The 21,480-nt window shown below is 38.8% G+C and overlaps 1 protein-coding gene and 1 non-coding gene across 2 annotated transcripts in view; both read left to right on the forward strand.

Moving 5' to 3' along the window:
- The window catches only part of ZFAND3 (zinc finger AN1-type containing 3), a 340,175-nt gene that overhangs the window by 88,932 nt on the left and 229,763 nt on the right, over positions 1-21,480 (forward strand). The gene's annotated exons all lie outside the window — the stretch shown is intronic.
- Positions 7,368-7,537, forward strand: LOC115831090. Its single transcript, XR_004026630.1, has one exon. It is a non-coding gene; the product is annotated as a U1 spliceosomal RNA (small nuclear RNA).

Raw genomic sequence — 21,480 nt, forward strand, 5'->3', positions numbered from 1 at the left:
TACATAACCACGATTTTATCACACTTAAGAAAATTAGCAGTAATCTCATGTCAACTACTTTATAGTCCATATTGAAACTTGTCCCAAAAATGTCTTCTGTAGTTCCCACCCTGCCCTTTCTACTGTAACATCCCCAAATGATTTATGAATCGCAGTTGGTTTGATATTTCTCTTAGTCTGTCTTAATCTAGAACGGTTCCCCGTCTTTTTGTTTGTCCTGTCAGTGAGGTTTGGAAGAATACAAGCCTTCCACATTTTAGATCTGTCTCATTGTTTTTTAATGATTTGTTTTAGGTTAAACATTTTGACAAGGATTCTTAATATTAAGGTGAAGTTGTGTACATTTTAGCACACCAGTGATTAAGTGAAAAAGTGAGTTATAGCATGAATCTAAAAATACCTTAAATGCTTTATTTTAATGTAAAACGTAAATGTACATTGCCATTAGTGTGAACAAAATGTCAAGTTCTCCCCTTGTGTAGAAAAGTTTGATCACTTGCATAGAGGTATTGAATGCCAGATTCTAAAGGAATGACTTTCTCTTTGTATTAAGTAATTTGTAGGATGAAACCGTATGGGATCTTGTTCGTCAGTAACCTTTTACCTGCTTGTTTCAGGGTCCTTAAAAAATAATTTCATAAGTTGTGTACTACTTGAACACATTTGACATTGTCTCCTTAGGTTTCTGTACTTGGGTAAATATACCCCAGATGTCTCGTTGACTTGTTACATTGTAGTTTGTGCTTAACTCTTTCAGAGAGGAATTTACTTATGAATTTATTATGGTAGTAAGTGTGGAGATGGATTTTGTTTTAGAAGTTGCTTTTGATTTTACATTGATACTCGATTGCACTTTAGCACTCAGCAAGATGATAGAGAAATTAATGGAATCCATTAAGAGGGAAGACTTTCTAAATAGATATTCACCTGACAAAACTAGATTTCTTTCTTTTTTTCTTTTTTGAGACGGAGTCTTGCTCTGTCGCCCAGGCTGGAATGCAGTGGTACGATCTTAGCTCACTGCAACCTCTGCCTCCCAGGTTCAAGTGATTCTCCTGCCTCAGCCTCCCTAGTAGCTGGGACTACAGATGTGCGCCACCATGCCTAGCTAATTTTTGTATTTTTAGTCGAGTTGGGGTTTTGCCATTTTGGCTAGGCTCCTCTTGAACTCCTTACCTCAGGTGATCCACCTGCCCTTGGCCTCTCAAAGTGCTGGGATTACAGGCATGAGCCACTGCGCTCAGCCTAGGTTTATTTCTGAATGTTAAGAATTTTGTTTAGAATTCTTTTTTTTTTTTGACGTTTTGCTAAAGCTTTTGGTGGAGTTTCCTGTTTTGTCCTCTGCATTTCTGAAATTGCTTATACTATAGTTGTGCTGATTAATCATGGGTAGAATCTCAAAATGTTACATTCAAGCCTGTAAATACTTTCATTTCTTTTCCTGGGAAAAGAGAATATAGCATGTCAATAACATCAGTAATTAATGTGAAGCTCTTTGCTCTATCATTGATTTGTGACTGGCCTACACCAGAACATGGGAAATGTACAGCAGAAGCCTCTTATTCAAATTGATAAAACTGATAGGTAAGTAAAAAAATGTGTTAAAGCATGGGATCTTAAAAAGCAACTTGAATGTTTAGTTTAATTTAAAACAAATTTACATGATTTGCATTTTTAAATGTAGGTCTAAGACTTGTTCTTTGTATGTCATCAACTGATTTGAGAGCCATACACTGTTTCTGCATAAGCCACACAAATAATACATTGTCTGTAATAATTTAGCATAGTAGAATGTGGCTTCTGAGACCAGGCCTCCTGGGCTGCAACCCTTATTCTCTCTTCTTACTAGTATATGAACCAAGGCAAGTTACTTGACAGTTCCGTGCCTCAGTTTCCCCATTTGTAAAATGCAGATAATACCAGTGAGTCAGTAATTGTCAAACACATACTAGCTTAAAATGATTAACTCATTTAATCCTGTTGGTAACTGGCATGTAAGTGCCTAAGTAATTGTTAATTAAGTAATGTCCAGTTTTGGTTTCATTAAGTGACATGAGAGTCTAAATACATTTGTGAAGCCATCTGAAGGTACTCTTTCTAGATTTAAAAAAATATTTTAATTAAGACATTTTTAAATCTGACAAATACAAATTGTGTATGTTTATGGTGTACAGCTTGGTGTTTTGATATATGTGTACACTGTAATGGCTAAATCAAGCTAATTAACACCTCAGCTATCATTTTTGGGGGGTGGGAACATTTAAAATCTACTCTTAGCAATTTTCAAGTATACAATAAATTGTTGCTAAGTATAATCACCATACAATGGATTTATTCCTCCTAACTGAAATTTTATATCCTTTGATGAACATATCTCCAACCCCCCATTCTACTCCCTACTTCTATGAGTTGGACTCTTACATTTTGCACGTAAATGAGATCATGTGGTATTTGTCATTCTGTGTCTGGCTTATTTCACTTAACATGATGTCCTCCAGGTTCATCCATGTTTTTACAAATGAAAGAATTTCCTTCTCTTTTAAGGCTTAATAGTATTCCGTTGTGTTTATATGTCACATTTTATCCATGCATCCATTAATGGGCACTTAGGTTGATTTCATGTCTTGGCTATTGTGAATAATGCTGCAGTGAACATGGGAGTGTAGATATCTCTTCAGCATCCTGATTCCATTCCTTTGGATATATACCCAGAAGTGGAATTGCTGGCTCAATTCCACTGGTAGTTCTATTTTTAATTTTAATATGTGTTTTCCATATTGGGTGTACTAATTCCAATCAGTAGTGTACAAGGGTTCCCTTTTTCCCCCACATCCTAGCCAACACTTGTTATCTCTTGTCTTTTTGGATGATGGCCATCTAATAGGAGTGAGGTGATAACTATTCCACTGCAGTTTCAATTTGCATTTCTCTGGTGATTATTAATGTTGAATACTTTTTCGTGTACCTGTTAGCTATTTGTATGTCGTCTTTGGGGAAATGTCTATTCAGATCATTTGACCATTTAAAAAATTGGGTTATCTGTTTTCTTGCTATTGAGTTGAGCTTCTTGTATATTTTGGATGTTAAAGAAGTATGGTCATCAGAAGTATGGTTTGCACATATTTTCTTTCATTCTGCAGGTTGTGTCTTTGTTGACTGTTTCCTTTTCTTTGTATAATCTTTCCAGATTTTTATGATTTTTATCCATCCCAGTCTTTAAGTTGTCCTGACCATGCTTGGCAATATGTCTTTTGATCTGTTCAAAGCAGTCAACATAGATTTTATAGAAATAATGCATCCTTTTTGCACTTACTGGTTTGGGTTGTAACTAATTATATTATCTGCAGTAACAGAACAGGCATAATTATAAGGCAGATTTGGAAACACAAACCACTGATTCTTGTTAGACATTCAGTTCAACAGGTGGGAGTGGAGATGAGCTTGTATATTGAAAAATAGCTCTGCTGCCTGAGATGGCATCTGGCAAGCTGTGGTTATGTCAGCCTGTTTTATGGGGGGCCTCACTAGCATAGGTTACTACAGTCAGTTGAGTAGAGTGTTTCCAAGAAAACTTAATGCTGCTTTCTTTGAAGATGAGTATGATGCAGATTCACCATCTTAGGGTGCCTAATATAGGTTGGTTGCTATGGATCTGTCTTCTGCCAGCTTACAGTCTTTTATCTGTGTGTGTGTGTGTGAGATGGTGTAGGTAGCATATGTTTGTGAGAGGTGGCAAGTTTTGTGGCTAAGAAGATAGACTGACCTAGGACTATCAAGATCCTCTGAGAACAATTACCTGTGGCTCATCACCCCCAGCACTGAGGAGGGGGACCATACACTCTGAGTTGAATTCTGTCAGTCGGATCCTGATCCCAGTGCTTTTTAATACTTCCACCAGAGTCTTAGATGGTAGCACACAGAGTATGCTCGTTAAGATTGTGAAATGGCATCAAATTGAATAGGTGGCTCAATAGAAAACTTGATTAAATTTCAGAATACCTGATGGTTTAGGAAAGTTGGCGAATATACATATGGCATTTAGCTGGATCAGGGCAAGATAATTTTCTTAAGGAAAGTAAATAGTTGTTGAAATTTAGTATGGGAGTAGAGTTTTTGTACTACACATGATAGTACAAAGTATCCCAAACTGCTAAGAAAAACCAGTTAAATAAGGGTCATTGATAATGCTTTTGTAGTTGGTCCAAGTGTTGTGGGTTATTTTTAAGCTGATAATGCTTTTGCATTCAAAATCATTGATAAGAAATCATATAATTGGAATGGTGCTTATGGAAATTACAGAGCTTCACTGTACTTAGTATTTCACAGTGTAAGCATATGATAGGGATATCAGGAAGAAATGTTCTGAGTGAGAAAACTGTTAGAAAAACTAGTAAATAGTCCTGTAGATGAATGTTGTAGTAGTACTTAGCTTAGAAATATTAGGAAGTTTAGTAATTCTCTTAATAAATTATACAGGCATACCTTACAGATAATGCAGTTTTTGTTCCTGACCACCACAGTATAGCACAAGTTACACAAATCTTTTGGTTTCTGAGTACATATAAAAGTTATGTTTATACCATACTGTAATCTGTTAAGTGTATAATAGCATGATGTCTAAAAAATGTACATACTTTAATTAAAATATATTTTTGCTTAAAAATCTGCTAACAATCATCCAAACCTTCAGTGAAGCACAACTTTTGCTGGTGGAGGATTTTCCCTTGATCAAGGTGGTGGTTGCTGAAGGCTGGGTGGGGGCTCTGGCAGTTTCCTAAAAGAAGACAACAATGAAGTTTGCTGCATCAATTGCCTCTTTTTTATGAAATATTTCTCTATAGAATGTAATGCTGTTTGATAGCATTTTACCCACAGTAGAAATTCTTTCAGAATTGGAATCAATCCTCTCAAACCCTGCTGCTGCTTTATCAGCTGAGTTTATGTAATATTCTAAATCCTTTGTTATTTCAGCAGTGTTTACAGCATCTTCAGAAGTAGATTTAATTCAAGAAACCATTTTCATTCATTACTCATTCATTTCAGTTTTATTATGACATTGGAGTGATTCACATCTTCAGGCTCTACCTCTGATTCTAGTTCTCTTGCTGTTTCCACTACATCTGCAGTTATTTCCTCCACTGAAATCTGGAACCCCTCAAAGCCATCCATGAGAGTTGGAATCAACTTCTAAACTCCTGTGAATGTTGCTTTTTTGACCTCTTCCCATGAAGAGGTATCACAGATGTTCTTAAGGGCAACTAGAATGGTCAGTCCTTTCCAGAAAATGTTCTATTATTTACTTTGCCCAGCTGTCTATGGCAGCTATATATTTTTTTTTTTTGAGACGGAGTTTTGCTCTTGTTGCCCAGGCTGGAGTGCAATGGCGTGATCTTGACTCACTGCAACTTCTGCCTCCCGGGTTTAAGCGATTCTCCTGCCGCAGCCTCCCGAATAGCTGGGACTATAGGCACAGGCCACCATGCCTGGCAGATTTTTTTTTTTTTTTTTTCATTTTTAGTAGAGATGGAGTTTCACCATGTTGGCAGGCTGGTCTTGAACTCCTGACCTCAGGTGATCTGCTCACCTCAGCCTCCCAAAGTGCTGGGATTACAGGTGTGAGTTACTGCACCTGGCTGGCAGCTATGTTCTTATGAAATGTATTTCTTAATAAGACTTGAAAGCTGAAATGATTCCTTGATCCATGGGCTGCAGAATGAATGTTGTGTTTGCAGGCATGAAAACAACATTCATTTCCTTGTACATCTGCATCAGAACTCTTGGGTGACCAGGTGTGTTGTCAGTGAGCAGCAGTATTTTGAAAGGAATTTTTTTTCTGAGCAGTAGTTCTTAACAGTGGGCTTAAAATATTCAGTAAACCATCGTGTAAACAGATGTGCTATCTTCCAGACCCTGTTGTTTCGTCCCTGGAGCACAGGCAGAGTAGATTTAGCATAGTTTTTTTTTTTTTTTGAGACAGGGTCTCATTCTGTCACCCAGGCTGGAGTGCTGAAGTGCAGTGGTGCAACCTCTGCCTCCTGTGTTTAAGCGATTTTCCTGCCTCAGCCAACTGACTAGCGGGGATTACAGGTGTACACCACCACACCCGGCTGATTTTTGTATTTTTAGTAGAGATGGGGTTTTGACATGTTGGCCAGGCTGGTCTCGAAATCCTGGCCTCAAGTGATCAGCCTGCCTTGGCCTCCCAAAGTGCTGGGATCACAGGTGTGACCCATAATTATTTATTTTCTCTTCTTTCTTTCTCTCTTTCTTTCTTTCTTTCTTTCTTTCTTTCTTTCTTTCTTTCTTTCTTTCTTTTTCTTTCTTTCCTTCCTTCCTTCCTTCCTTCCTTCCTTCCTTCCTTCCTTCCTTCCTTCCTTCCTTCCTTCTTTTCCCTCCTCCCTCCCTCCCTCCCTTCCCTCCCTCTCCTCTCTCTCTCTCTCTCTCTCTCTCTCTCTCTCTCTCTCTCTCTCTCTCTCTTTCTTTCTTTCTTTCTTTCTTTCTTTCTTTCTTTCTTTCTGTGGAGACGGGGTTTCGCTGTGTTAGCCAGGATGGTCTCGATCTCCTGACCTCGTGATCTGCCCGCCTCGGCCTCCCAAAGTGCTGGGATTACAGGTGTGAGCCATAATTCTTAAGGGCCCTAGGATTTTTGGAATAGTAGCTGATCACTGGCTTCAACTTAAAGTCACCAGCTGTCAGCCCTTAACAAGAGAATCAGTTGGTTCTTTGAAACGTTGAAGCCCAGCATTGACTTATCCTTTCTAACTTCGAAGTCCTCTGTAGTATCACTTTCTATCATCGACATTGAAAATCTGTTGTTCAGTGTAGCCACCTTCATTTTAGCTAGATCTTTTGGATAACTTTTTCCATCGTGTACAACAGCACTTGCTGCTTTACCTTGCATTTTTGTTATGGAGATGGCTTCTTTTTTTTAAACTTCATGAACCAACCTCTGCTATCTTCAGACTTCTCTTCTGCAGCTTCCTCACTTCTCTCAGCCTTTATAGAATTGAAGAGAGTTATGCTTTTGTTCTGGATTAGGATTTGATTTAAGGGAAATTGTGGCTGGTTTGATCTTCTGTCTTGATCACTAAAACTTTCTGCATATTCGTGTGTTCACTGGAGTAGGATTTTAAATTTCCCTTCAGAACTTTTTCTTTGCATTCACAACCTGGCTAACTGGCATAAGAGGCCTAGCTTTAGGCCTGTCTTGGCTTTCAACATACCTTTCTCACTAAGCTTAATCATTTCTAGTTTTTGATTTAAAGTAAGAGACGTGTGACTCTTTTCAGTTGAACACTTAGAGGACATTGTAGCATTATTGACCTAATTTTAATATTGTCCCAAGAAAATGGGAGACAGATGGAGGAATGGCCACTTGGCAGAGTGATCAGAACGCACATAACATTTATTGATGAAGTTTGCTGCCTTGGGCTTATCCATTGCACTCTGGATGTGCAGACCCCTGCCATTTTCCCTTTATGTGAGAAACTTGACTGCCTAATTTGTGGTAGTGGGAGGCTGCATTTGCACTCTCCCCTGATGCTATGCGTTTTTAAAAATTTTTTTGTTTATTTTTTCAGACGGAGCTTCACTCTTGTTGCCCAAGCTGCAGTACAGTGGCAGGATCTCAGCTCACAGCAACCTCTGCCTTCCAGATTCAAGTGATTCTCCTGCCTCAGCCTCCCAAGTAGCTGGGATTTCAGGCATGCACCACCACGCCCGGCTAATTTTTTATTTTTAGTAGAGACAGGGTTTCACCATGTTAGTCAAGCTGGTCTCAAACTCCTGACCTCAGGTGATCTGCCTGCCTCGGCCTCCTGAAGTGCTGGGATTACAGGCATGAGCCACTGTGCCCAGCCACTGTGTTTTTTTTTTTAACTTAAAAAAAAAAAAAAACAGTTTGCTGTCTTGTGTGGGCATAGTTTATGGTGTCCCAAAACAATGACAATAGTAACATTAAAGACACTGACCATAGATCACCATTGTAGATATAATAATAATGAAAATGTTTGAAATATTGTGAACCTTATCAAAATGTGAAACACATATGAAGTAAGCACATGCTGTTGGAACAAAGACTTGCTCAATGCAGGGTTTCCATAAACCCTCAACTTGTAAAAAGTGCAGTACTTCCAAAGTGTGGTTAACTGTAGTGCTATAAAACCAGGTATGCCAGCCGGGCATGGTGGCTCACGCCTGTAATCCCAGCACTTTGTGAGGCCAAGGCGGGCAGATCACGAGGTCAGGAGATCAAGACCATGCTGTCTAACACAGTGAAACCCTGTCTTTACTAAAAATAAAAAAAATTAGCTGGGCGTGGTGCCACGTGCCTGTAATCCCAGCTACTCAGGAGGCCGAGGCAGGAGAATCGATTGAACCCTGGAGGCAGAGGTTGCAGTGAGCTGAGATTGCGCCACTGTACTCTAACCTGGTGACAGAGCAAGACTCGGTCTCGAAAAAAGAAAAAAAAAAAGGTATGCCATGTATAATTACAGTGGTCTCCCTTTATCCATGTTTTCACATTTCGCAGTTTCTGGTACCTGCAGTCAACCATGTTGTGAAAGTGTTAAATGGAAAGCTCCTGAAATAAACATAAGCTTTAAGTTGCACACCATTCTGAATAGCATCATGACATCTCATGCTGTTCTGCTGTATCCTGCCCTGGTGGTAAATCTTCCCCTTCTCCAGTACAGCCACACTATGTATGCACTACCTGCCTGTTAGTAGCTGTCTTGGTTATCAGGGAGACTGTCATGGTATCTGCCATGGTATCTCGGTGCTTGTGTTTAAGTAATCCTATTTTACTTATAATGGCCCCAAAGCACAAACATAGTGATGCTGACATAGTATTAAAATTGTTCTGTTAATTATTGTTGTTAATCTTTTACTGTGTCGGATTTATAAATTAGGAAATCTGTTTGTATAGGAAGAACACAGTATATATAGAGTTCAGTACTATCCATGATTTCAGGCTTCTGCTGGGAGTCTTGAAATGTATCCCTCAAGGATAATGGGGAACTACTGTATATCATTGTGTGATCATAGATTTATAGAATGTTAGTGGTTATTGGTCTAAGTAGCTCACTTTATTTTAATGGGTGACAAAACCCAATTGCGAGGTCCCACCTTCAAGCTAAGCCCTTTCTTCCCAGGTCATTGCTCTTAACACTACCCCTGTAGCAACCGTTTTTACCCTGAAGACAGAATTATAAAGGAGTTTACAACAGTGGGAGGAGTATGTGTTGGACATTAGAAATTTATGATTACAAGGGCAATGAAATATGATACACAAGAAGCAATAGAATCTCTGGTGATTGTAGAACAGGAATACTTCAAGTCTTTTTGAGGCAGAGATAGAAAAGATGTACTCTTGAGTTCCCTTCTGTTTTTTTGCTGGGGGTTATGACCAGATAATTTTCTTTTGCAAAGTCTAGTCAATCTTGTATTTTGTGATGAATAATTAAAATAGGAAATGAATATTTTGAACTTTGAGCTTTACTTGTCAGTGAGCATTGGACTGAGAATAAGGAAAGCAGTTTATTTTCTGCCGTCACCTTTCAACCATTCTTTATCTAGTTTCATTGTAGGTGTGGTATCCTGACCCTTTCACAAACTCCCTGAGAATGGCGTAGTAGATTGACGTAAGGTATAAAATGTTTGGAATTTGAACAAATGAAAGATGTTGAAGTACAAACGACATTTAAAAAATATGTCAGTGACATTATGTATACATTAAAATTTTTCTTGTATGTGCATATTGCTAGATATTGCTTTCTCCTCCTCCATATTTTGTTTATCTTACCTGAATGATATGAACAGAAATGTTGCATCGTGTAGAAGTCTTTTTTTGTTTTGTTTTGTTTTGTTTGATATGGAGTCTCGCTCTGTTGCCCAGGCTGGAGTGCAGTGGTGCGATCTCGGCTCACTGCAAGCTCTACCTCCCGGGTTCATGCCATTCTCCTGCCTCAGCCTCGCAAGTAGCTGGGACTACAGGTGCCCTCCACCACGCCTGGCTAATTTTTTGTATTTTTAGTAGAGACGGGGTTTCACCGTGTTAGCCAGGATGGTCTCGATCTTGTGACCTTGTGATCCGCCCGCCTCGGCCTCCCAAAGTGCTGGGATTACAGGCGTCAGCCACCGCGCCTGGCCTGTGTAGGTGTCTTTTCCTGGATATCCTCCAGCTTCTAGAAGTGCCTCGTGCTTTTCTTTCTCAGCCATACAGCTTCCTTGCTAGCCTGTTTAACTTTGTAGTTTGAACCCTTGTAACTGTATCTCCCAGGTTTATGTCTCATTTTCTGACAAAGAAAGATATAATAATAATACTTTAGGTTACTTTTCATCTTTCATTAAAATTATCATGCCTTTGATTTAATTTACCATAAATATGGATAAATGAAAGCCTCTCTCTGCAAGCCTGAATTATCTTAATGAGAGTAGCTGAGTGGATGAAGCAAAAATATTTGCCACTTGGGTAGGACAGGTGAATATTTAATTATTTTGATACACTTTGGGAAAAAGTACTCTGAGTTCCATAAATGTTTTTGTTCCCCCAACCCCACCTATTTTCGAAAGCAACATTGTTAGCCAGAAGAAAAATAAGGCCAGAGAATACCTTACTGTTAGCTCTCTTAAATTTGTCATTCTCAATTTAATTCTCAGATATTTGCTCTTGTACTAGATGGTTGGGAAGTTTTCTGTGTGTTTTCAAAACATGAAAAATGCCTTTTTTTTTTTTTTTTTTTTTTTTTTTTTGTGACGGAGTCTCACTGTGTCGCCCGGGCTGGAGTGCAGTGGCACGATCTTGGCTCACAGCAACCTCCGACTCTCTGGTTCAAGTGATTCTCCTGCCTCAGCCTCCTGAGTAGCTGGGATTACAGGCATGCACCACCACGCCCAGCTAATTTTTGTATTTTTAGTAGAGACGGAGTTTCACCATGTTGGCCAGGATGGTCTCAATCTCCTCACCTCATGATCTGCCTGCCTTGGCCTCCCAAAGTGCTGGGATTACAGGCATGAGCCACTGCACCTGGCTGAGAGATCTTATATATATGTTCACCCATTTTGTTCTGATGGTAACTGCATATGCATATTTAAAGGTCATGGATTATATAAAATTATGTGTAATTTGTATATGCTCCTAATATAAATTTTAAAATGTTACTTTTTCCACATTTATGAACAGATTTAAATTCTCCATGTCTGCACAGACATCAGACTTCAATATTTACCAAATTATTATTTAATATTTACCAAGCCGTTTTAAAAGTTATTGACCATGGTTTTTCAGAGGATATCATATTCATTTTTTTTTTCAGCCTCCAAGTTGTTTGAGATAAAGCACTTGAAAATCTGTAAATGTTGCAGTCACTGGAAAATTTATCCCAAGCCACAAGAATTCATTCATATAACATTAGGAGAGTTGTCATCATCTTGAAGTCATTTATGATCTTCTTCACATTTCAAGGCTGTTACTGCATTGCTTTCTAGAAGATCTTTAGAGGGCTTCTTGAATGGCAGCTACTATTTGTAATCACTCTCCAGAAATAAGGATTAAATCTGTGTTTAAAACTGTATCCTCCCCTTTTTATAAAACTAGTTTGTTGTAGTAACCGTGACAAAGTATCCAATATTAGAGTTGGCTTGACATCCTTCCATACCTCAGTGTCTCTGACTAGTGATGAAAACTTCACTGTCTCAGCCATTTCACAGACTCTAACTGGAGAGATGCCTCTGGGACTGTGACTCTACATTCCTCTTTTGAAATCCCAAACACCATTCATTTCCCTGGGCATGACTGCAGGCTTGGATTTCTCTTTCTCACTTCTAGGTTTTTTTTGAAGCTTTTTTTTTTTTTTTTTTGGCCCTTGTTAGTATTTAGTATAAAATAATTGCTGTGTGCCTCAAAAGTAAGGATTTAATTGTAAAGCAATTCCTTCTTTCTGAAAGATAACTTTAGGGAAGAAAACCTTATGTTTGGGGATATATAGTGGGACAGTTGCAATCATTGTATATATTGGGTGTGTTAGAGTTGATAGCCTCATTAAGTTTCTCTTATGTGGAAAAATTATTTGGCATTTTAATTCACTTCATTGTGTTTTTTTTTCTCCTTTTCTACAGGGGCTTTCATTCATATATTTTAATTTTTCTTGTTCTTCTTTTGACTAGTTTATTGATGGCCATGCCTCATCTTGTCTGTAATTGTTGGATGGTGCTGGACTAAACTTTCAGTAATATATACAGGGCCACAGATGATAATGTGACTAGTTTTACATCTATACACTATAACTTTTAGTGCAAGTACTTGAAACACACAAAAATTGAGGCATTTTGCTCTGCTGTCCTTGAATTTGGGCATAAAATGCTAAAACCACTGCTAATTACAGTAACCCACTTGGAATCTAAATTGTTACATTAAAATTAGTTTTTAAAGTGAGCAGGATCCATATTGCTACATTATAGAAACTAATACCCTTATTAACAGCTCCATCTTCTCCATCGTAATATTTCCTTAAAAAGAAAATTTGCAGACGTGGTCTGAATGATTTAGAGTGATGTGGACAGGCTGGTTGCACCCTTGAAAGACTCCTTTGTCATTGCCAGCTAGGATGTCATCTGTTTGAACTGGTCTTTTTTGTGTTTGCCTAGGGTGAGTAGAGAGTGGTGATTAGTAGAGCTGTTGGCTGCTTCCTAGCTGCTGTAGGAAGTTAGTTTTTCTGGCTATATGTTTATGAGGCGGGAAGCAGATTGTTAGTAGTCTTTAATATTCTAATTTTACCTCTGAGAAAACTGGGATGACTTTTAGAGTGTAGTAGGTATTGTGGTTTGTTTTTTCCTTCCTTTCCTTTACCCACTCCTCGCCCCCTTCTCCTTCTCTTTGTCCTCTTACCCTTCCCTCCCCTTTCCTCCTTTGTCTGGATTATTAGAAGAGGTTGAATTCGGAAATGTGACTAGTTTTTACAGATTGTGTTTTTACAGACTAGTTTTTAGAAATGTGACAGTTCTTACAGATTGATTCCCTTCACTGAAGAAGGAACTTTCTTTGTAGTCTAGATTTTTTTAGTTTTATGATACATGTCTAGTGTAGAGAAGTTCAGGGACCATAGGACTGGAAGAGCTTGGTATACTTATGTGCTGGTACTTTTTTTTTATACTTTTTTCTATTTTTCTTGTGCCCTAGGTTTTTCCTTCCAGTTGGGTTAAAAAAAAAAAAAGGTTGTTGAGGAACATTGATATGGTGACAGAGTTGTTTTTTATTTCCATATTTATATTAAAATAGTTTTTTGCATGTGTATGTTTCTCTGAGTGGGGAGAGATAGTAGTCTTGTATATGTGTCAGGAAAATATTATAAATAAGATGTTTCTAGAATTCCCAGAAATTAGGACTGTTAATTAATTCCCCAAGACGACTTAGCATGAAGGCTAATTTATTTGTCATTAAAATATTGATATCCTTCAAAATTGAAAAAAAATTTAGAAGAAACATTTAACAACATAATCATTTCTGCCATCAAGTAAAAATTAAAAAGTACAACAGTGTTGGCCAGGTGCAGTGGCTCATACCTATAATCCCAGCACTTTGGGAGGCTGAGGCAGGTGGATTGCTTGAGCTCAGTAGTCAGAGACCTGCCCGGGCAATATGGCAAAACCCCATCTCTGGGAAAAAAAAAAAAAAAAAAAAAAAAGCCCACACACACAAAAATTAGCTGAGTGTGGTGGCATGTACCTGTAGTCCCAGTTACTTGGGAGGCTAAGGTGGGAGGATGGCTTGTACCCAGGAGGCGGAGGTTGCAGTGAGCTGAGATCACACCACTGCACTCCAGCCTGGGCAATAGAGCCAGGCCTTGTCTCATAAATAAAATAAAATAAAATAAATGTTGTTGGCAAAGATGTATTGAAAATAGTATGTAGAACTTACCTGGAAGGTAATTTTGCAGTACTTACCAAAATCATACTTTTTCATCTAGTAAGGTCTCCTTCTCAGAATCAGTCTTAAAGCCATTCAAATACAGATTTATGATTAAAGATTTAAGGCGAGAAATGCTCATTATAGCAATATTTATAATAGAAAAAATTGGGGAAAAACAATTATACATCCAACAGTAGTAAGAGTGTGACTACATTATAGTATTAGTATGTAATTAGTATGTAATTATATTTTGAAGAATATTTAAGGCATAAATATTAAATGTAAATGTAAATTGAAAAAATGAAATCTGTAGATTTTCATTGTGCATTTCTTTATGAAATTTTTATATATACACAAAAGAAAATAGTCATGCATTGCTTCATGATGGGGACATTTTCTGAGAAATGTGCTGTTAGTCGGTTTCATTGTGGAAACAATGTTGAACATCATAGAGTGTCCTTACACAAACCTAGGTGGTATAGCCTACTCCACACCTACACTATATGGTATAGCCTGTTGCTCCTAGGCTACAAACCTGTAGAACATGTTACTATATTGAATACTGTAGGCAGTTGTATTTGTGTATCTAAACATAGAAAAGGTATGGTAAAAATATGGCATGAAAGACAAAAAAGTGTACACCTGTCCCAGGCACTACCATGAATGGAGCTTACAAGACTGGAAATTGCTCTGGGTGAGTCAGTGAATGAGTGGTGAGTGAATGTGAGGGTCCTAGGACATTATGTTACTGTGGATGTTACAAACACTGTACACTTAGGCTACACTAAGTTTATTTTTAAAAATTTTCTTTAATAATAAATTAGCTTTAGCTTGCTATAGCTTTTTTACCTTATAAACTTTAAAAAATTTTAAACTTATGACTCTTTTGTAGTCACACTTAGCTTAAAACACAAACATTGTATAGTTACACAAAAATATTTTCATTATATCCTTATTCTATAAGTTTTCTTTATTGATTGATTGACAGAGTCTCACTCTGTTGCCTAGGCTGGACACAAAAGTCCTGGGCTCAAGTGATTCTTCCTTCTCAGCATCCTGAGTAGCTGGGACTACAGGTGCATGCCACCAGGCCTGGCACCTTTATTTAAAAAATATTTTATTTTTTGCTTTTAAAGCTTTTTTGTTAGGCCCCAACACACAGACATGCACACAGTTAGCCCAGGCCTGCACAGAGTCAGGAGCATCACTGTCTTCTGCTTCCACATCTTCTCCCACTGGAAGGTCTTCAGGGGTAGTAATTGGTATGGAGCTGTCATCTCCATGATAACAATGCCTTCTTCTGGATACCTCCTGAAAGAGCTGCCTAAGGCTGCTTTACAGTTAACTACTTCTTCCTCTTCTTTTTTTAGTAAGTAGAAGAATGACAGTCTAAAATAATGATATAAAGTATAGTAAATGCACAAACCAATCAGATAGATGTTTATCATTTTTATTACGTATTACGTACTATACATAATTGTATGTGCTAGACTTTTATATGCTGGCAGCACAGTCGGTTTGTTTCCTGTATTGCTCTAACACTACAGCTGTGATGCCACTAGGTGATAGGAAGTTTTTGGCTGCATTATAATCTTACGGAACTTCTGTTGTGTATGTGAACTGTCATTGATGAAATTATCACTATGCAGTGCATGACTATATGTAATGTGTATATATGGTATGAAGCATAATAAAATGAACACCTGTGAACATACCATACAGCAACCAATACTGTAAATATAATAAATTCTGAATTATGGATATCTATCTAAAAAGATAAGTATTTCTTATTTTGGGGAATTATAAATGAGTTTTAGTTTTTACTTTTTGTTTTTTTTTCTACATTCTGTTCAAGGGGTATGTATTTTCAAAACCAGAACATACTATTAAACATTATTTATTAGAAAAAGAAAAAAATTTAAGCAGATTTCTCACTCCATCTCATTAGAAAGAAACTTTTAAAAGTGTCTACCACCTGTTATCTCCTGAGTGACAAATCATGGCCAGATACATAGGATGATGTTATCTACCAGCCATAGGTAATGCATTGTGACAGAGCTCCAGAAAGATGACAGGCTGACAGCCATAGGAATTGTGGAGAACCTGTCTTCTAGCTGGTGTTTTCGAATATCTATGTAAGTGCTTTTTTTTTTTTTTTTTTTTTTTTAAATGGTTCAGGTCTTCAAAAGAGATTTTATTTCTTCATTTAACAAGCATTTATTGGGTACCTGTTAAATACCAACCAAGAGTGACCAAAGGAGTCTTTGCTCTTATGGCACTTACATTCTAGTGATGAAAGATAGCAGGCAAACAGGCATGTGGTGAGATATCAAAGAATGATGTATTGTGAAAGAAGAAAACAGGAAGAGGAACTGATTTAAATTGGGTGGTCAGGCCACAGGAGTTGTAGCTCACACCTGTAATCCCAGCATTTTGGGAGGCTGAGGTAGGAGGATCACTTGAGCCCAGGAGTTTGAGATCAGCCTGGGCAACAAAGCAAGACACCATCTTTACAAAAAATAATGGACTAATGCGTGCCTAGAGTCTTATCTGCTTGGGAGGCTGTAGCGGGAGGATGGCTTGAGCCTAGGAGGTCAAGGCTGCAGTGAGCTATGATTGTGCCACTGCACTCAGGTCTGGGCGGTAGAATGAGACCCAGTCTCAAAAAAACAAAAAATAATAAATTGGGTTGTTGAGGGAAGGCCAGTGAGGAGGTTTGAACTAGGACATGAGCAACAAGAAAGAGACAGCATTACAGTGATTTGGGGGTACAAAGAACAGCATGGGCATGAGCCCTACAGCACAGTCGGAGAACAGAGAAAAGGCAAGTGTGGTTGAAATGTGGTGAATGAGGGGGCAGAATGATAAGAGAGGAAGAGGGGAAGTAGGCATAGTCAGGTCACAAGGAGACTTCCAGGCTTTTTTTTTTTTTTTTTTTTTAAAAACTTTCTCCAGGTAAAAAGTTTGGATTTTATACTCAATAGGAAATTGTTGGATAGTGTTAAGAAAATAACATGCTCCAACTTGTTTTAAAAGATGACCATAGCTGCTAGGTGGAAAAATCATTGTATAGGGTCAAGAATGGGAATGAGAAGACCAATAAAAAGCTATTTAGAGTGGCCTAAGTGAGAGTTAATGGTGGCCATCATAGAAGCATTAAGGAAGGAGAGGAATACATAGATTTGAAATCTATTTGTAAGTAGAACTAATGCATCTTGCTGAGTGTTGTATCTGTAAGACTACAGGAAGGACGGGAATCAAAAATGGTTTCTGCTGGACGCGGTGGCTCACGCCTGTAATCCCAGCACTTTGGGAGGCCGAGGCGGGCGGATCACCTGAGGTCAGGAGTTTGAGAGCAGCTTGGCCAACATGGCGAAAACCTGTCTCTACTAAAAAATACAAAAATTAGCTGGGCGTGGTGGCGGGCACCTGTAATCCCAGCTACCTGGGAGGCTGAGGCCGGAGAATTGCTTGAACCCAGGAGGCGGAGGTTGCAGTGAGCTGAGATCATGCTACTGTACTCCAGCCTGGGTGACAGAGCTAGGCTCCATCTCAAAAAAAAAAAAAAAAAAAAAGGGTTTCTAGATTTTTGATCTGAGCAACTGGGAAGAAGGTGTTTCCCATTTATATGAGTGGAAAAGATGGGTCAGGCAAATTTGTGGGAAATACTGAGAATTCTAATTTGAAATACCAAGTTTGAGTCACATGTCGAGATGTCAAATAGGCAGTTAGATATGTGAGTTTGGAGCAAGGTAAACAGATTTTGGATTGAAGGTAAACATTTGTGCATCTTTCGTGTATAGATACAGTATTTTAAAACCATGAGAGTGTGGGAGATCACTACTAAATGAGAAGTAGAGGTAATGGAGACTGAGTTTCTGGACCTCCAGTTAAGGGTCTTTGCAGGGGAGGAGCAGCAGCAAAGGTGGCTAAATGGGAGCAGTTGTGGTGGAAGAGGGTTGTTTGATCTGGGATTTGAGTGACATGAAGGCATATGAAGAGTGTTCCAGAAAGAAGGATGGATCTGACTGAATGCTACTGAGAGGGAATATGCTATGATTGGATACATAACCCTTGTATATTAGTTTTCTGAGGCTGTTGTAACAAATTACCACAAAGTTGGTGACAGAATAATCGAAATTTATTTTCTCAAAGTTCCGGAGGCTAGAAGTCCAAGATCTGGGAGGGCTTCCTTCCCTCCAAGGTGGCTCTGAGGGAGAATTCATTCTTCACCTTTTACAGCTTCTGGGGGCTGCCCCAGCATTCCTGGGCTTGTAACCCTGTTATTCCAGCTTCTGCCTCCATCTTCACATGGCTGTTTACTCTGGGTGTCTTTCTGAATTCCCTTTGCTACTCCCTTACAAAAATGTTCTTTGCCTCTCTCTCTTGTGATGTCATTTAGGGTTCACCTAGATAATCCAGGGTAATCTCATCTCAAAATCATTACTTAATTTGGAAAGGACCCTCCACCACCCGAGTAAGGTAACTTCGGGATTAAGACTCGATATCTTTTGGTAGCTGTTATTCAGCCTACTACCCCTTGGTTTTAGAAACGTGGTACCCATTGGAGAGCTCAATAAGAGTAGTTTCACTGGAGCAGTGAAACTTTACCTTTCATGCTTACTGTCACAAAGAGAGCTCTGTTGCCTGTTCCAAGACCATGCAAGTTGATTACATTGCTTTTTTTTAGGTAGTGAGTAGTTGTATGCCTGTGATTAGCTTCAAGTTTCCCATGTTCAGCACGAGAAAGGATCAAAGTTCCTGGAAGTCTCTGCCAGTTCCTTTGGATTCAGTGTTCTTGACCCATGTGATCCAAGCTGGCATTGTTTAGAAGTGACCTTTATTTCAGTAGCCAAAATCTGGTTTATTTTAGATTTAAAACATCTCTGTTTTGAGTAATAATATCAGTAGTTATATTATTTCTTTTATAACCTGATTGACAACCATGTTGCTGAAAAATTTCTATCCAGAATGTGGAATGGATGTCATTTAGGTAATACATAGGTATGGTAGGCATTTTAAATACATAAACTATCTGAAGAGAGATCAAAGGACTCTGAGAAAAAGGCCATTTTGCCTTTTTTTTTTTTTTTTTTTTTTTTTTTTTTTTTACCAGGTTTCTGAAACTCAGATGTTAAAACTGGCACACTTGTTGTCAAGTTATTCTCTGAAGGCTTTCCATGATTCCTGCTGGACAGTTGGGAGTAGCAGAGGTTATATGAGTTATATCTGGCTTTTTGTGGCATTGCGTGGACAAGAGATAGTGACCACATCAGAAGGGCGCCTGCTTCTCTGGCAGGGAATTCTGGCCCCTTCAGAGAAGTTGAGTGGAGATGAGAGGGGAGGGGACAGTCCCAATATTCTGGCAGTAGAGAATGTTCTGCAAACCACAGATGTGTGTATACTGCATCCATACTAGTCATCTCTTTAGGATGGAGAGGCGCCTCTAGTTCAAGTTCAGTTTGTTAAAACAGGCACGTGGGATTTTCTTCATTCTCACTTCTTCCTTGCGTTGGAACTGAAATGACTGGGAATCTTGGGTTGTTTTTCTATGTGCCTGGAGGGTCAGGGAGTGCAGAAGTTGTGCTTCTTCCAGATGAGAAGCTTTACTTTCTCAGGGAGCTGACTTGATTTCCATAGACATTCTCACAAACCACCAGAGTGCTGGTTCTGGACTGGTATATGCCCCTCAGCTTCTATATTGAGGCAGAAGCCGAAGTTTGGCATGATGAATAGAATACAGGTGTTGGAGTTAGACCAGATTAATTCACTTACTAGTTCTGTAATCTTTGGCAAGTTACATACCCTCTTGGAACCTCTGTTTCCTCAATGGTAAAATGGGGTTGAAGGTATCTGGTATTGTGCCTGCCACGTTATAGGCATGTAATAAATGTTAGATGCTACCATTAACACGTCTCTTTATCCACTTACTCATCTTATTCACTTATTGATACTTAATTTTCCTCATTGCTGTTGTGTTTATATTAAGCAGGATTCTAAAGGAATATCTACTTGTTGACAGCATCTTTTTTGGGAAAGAAATAACGACCCCCTTTCCCCCATCTTGTGACAATTACTGTTAGGTCTTCAGTTCCAGCACATGGGACAAACAGTCAGCATCAGAGAATACTTCCTGAGGGAGGCTTGCTTTAATTGTAAAACATAGTAAAGAGGGCAAAAGAAGGTTGGCTTATTATATTTTTAGGGGCAGTTCTGGTCAAAGGCTCAAATATTGGGAATGGAGTTGCTGAGGAATGAAGTTTTAAATAGGTCAACTTGCTTAACATAGAGCACTCCAGGAGGTCTTTGGAAGGAAGAGCTATAAGAATGAGTTCGCTTGGGAGAGGATCAGGAAGGGAAGCAGCAGTGAGATGAATGTAACAGAGAAGTCATTATTATTTTTTATTGTTATTTTTGGAGACAGAGACTGTACTCCAGCCTGTCGCCCAGGCTGGAGTACAGTGGTGTGATCTCGGCTCACTGCTTCCCGGGTTCAGGCGATTCTCGTGTCTCAGCCTCCCAAGTAGCTGGGACTACAGACATGTGCCACCTCTCCCAGCTAGTTTTTTCTATTTTTAGTAGACATGGGGTTTTGTCATGTTGCCCAGGCTGGTCTTGAGCTCCTGAGCTCAGGCATTCCGCCCACCCCTCAGCCTCCTGTAGTGTTAGGATAACAGGCGTGAGCCACCGTGCCTGGCCAGAAAAGTCATTATTGATTGCCCACCATGTAGTCCCTAGGGTGCTGTGCTGTCAGGTGCTGTGTTGTGAACAAAGGATGTTGGGTTGGCCTTTGGAGTTAGCTTACACCCAAGGTCAGATATTTTTCTATAGTTCCTAGCTTTGTGACCTAGAACAGGCTGCCCACCTATGTAATGGGGATGAGACTGTATGTCTTTGATTTCTAAGACCCCCTTCTAAGTTGAATAATGCCTTGGCAGAGGAAGGGGTAACATAGTGTTCCATTATTGGAACACTAAGCATGTGGGAATTATTTATATCCTGCTCAAGGTCATTGCCCTGGTCTCACTGCAAAAATTAAAAAAAATTCCAACCTCTGGCATAAACGGGTTAAATTATTCATCGCTTGTAACCAGTTCTAAGGTATTTCCTTGTTACAGAAATGCTAATGTGATTTTTTTTTTAAAGTGCGTTTTAGAAGCAAAACAATATGGTAATACCCATCTTAGTGATGTTGGGACGATTAATAAGATAATATATGTGAAATGCCCATCCAAGTTAGTATTCAGTGAATTGTAGCTATTATTAATGGATGAAAGGACATGAAAAATAATTTGATTGGAGTATCTGAAGAAAGAATTTTAAACAAGAAGGTCATAATGTGACTAGGATCTGGAATAGGAAAGATTAAAGTTCAACTAATGTTATAGAGATAAATGACTGTGTATATGAGGAGAAAGTTTTGCCTGTTTACAAAGTCTTTGTTGTTTATAGTGATAACTTCGTATGTTTTTCAGTATGAAAAGAGGGAATGTGGTAATCATGTGGTTTAAATTGACTCCCATACCATCTTCTGGGCATTTTATAATGTTTGTGAACTTGCTGCTATATAAGCT

Source organism: Nomascus leucogenys, chromosome 17 (genome assembly GCF_006542625.1).
Source record: "Nomascus leucogenys isolate Asia chromosome 17, Asia_NLE_v1, whole genome shotgun sequence".
In the NCBI taxonomy this organism is placed as follows: Eukaryota; Metazoa; Chordata; class Mammalia; order Primates; family Hylobatidae; genus Nomascus; species Nomascus leucogenys.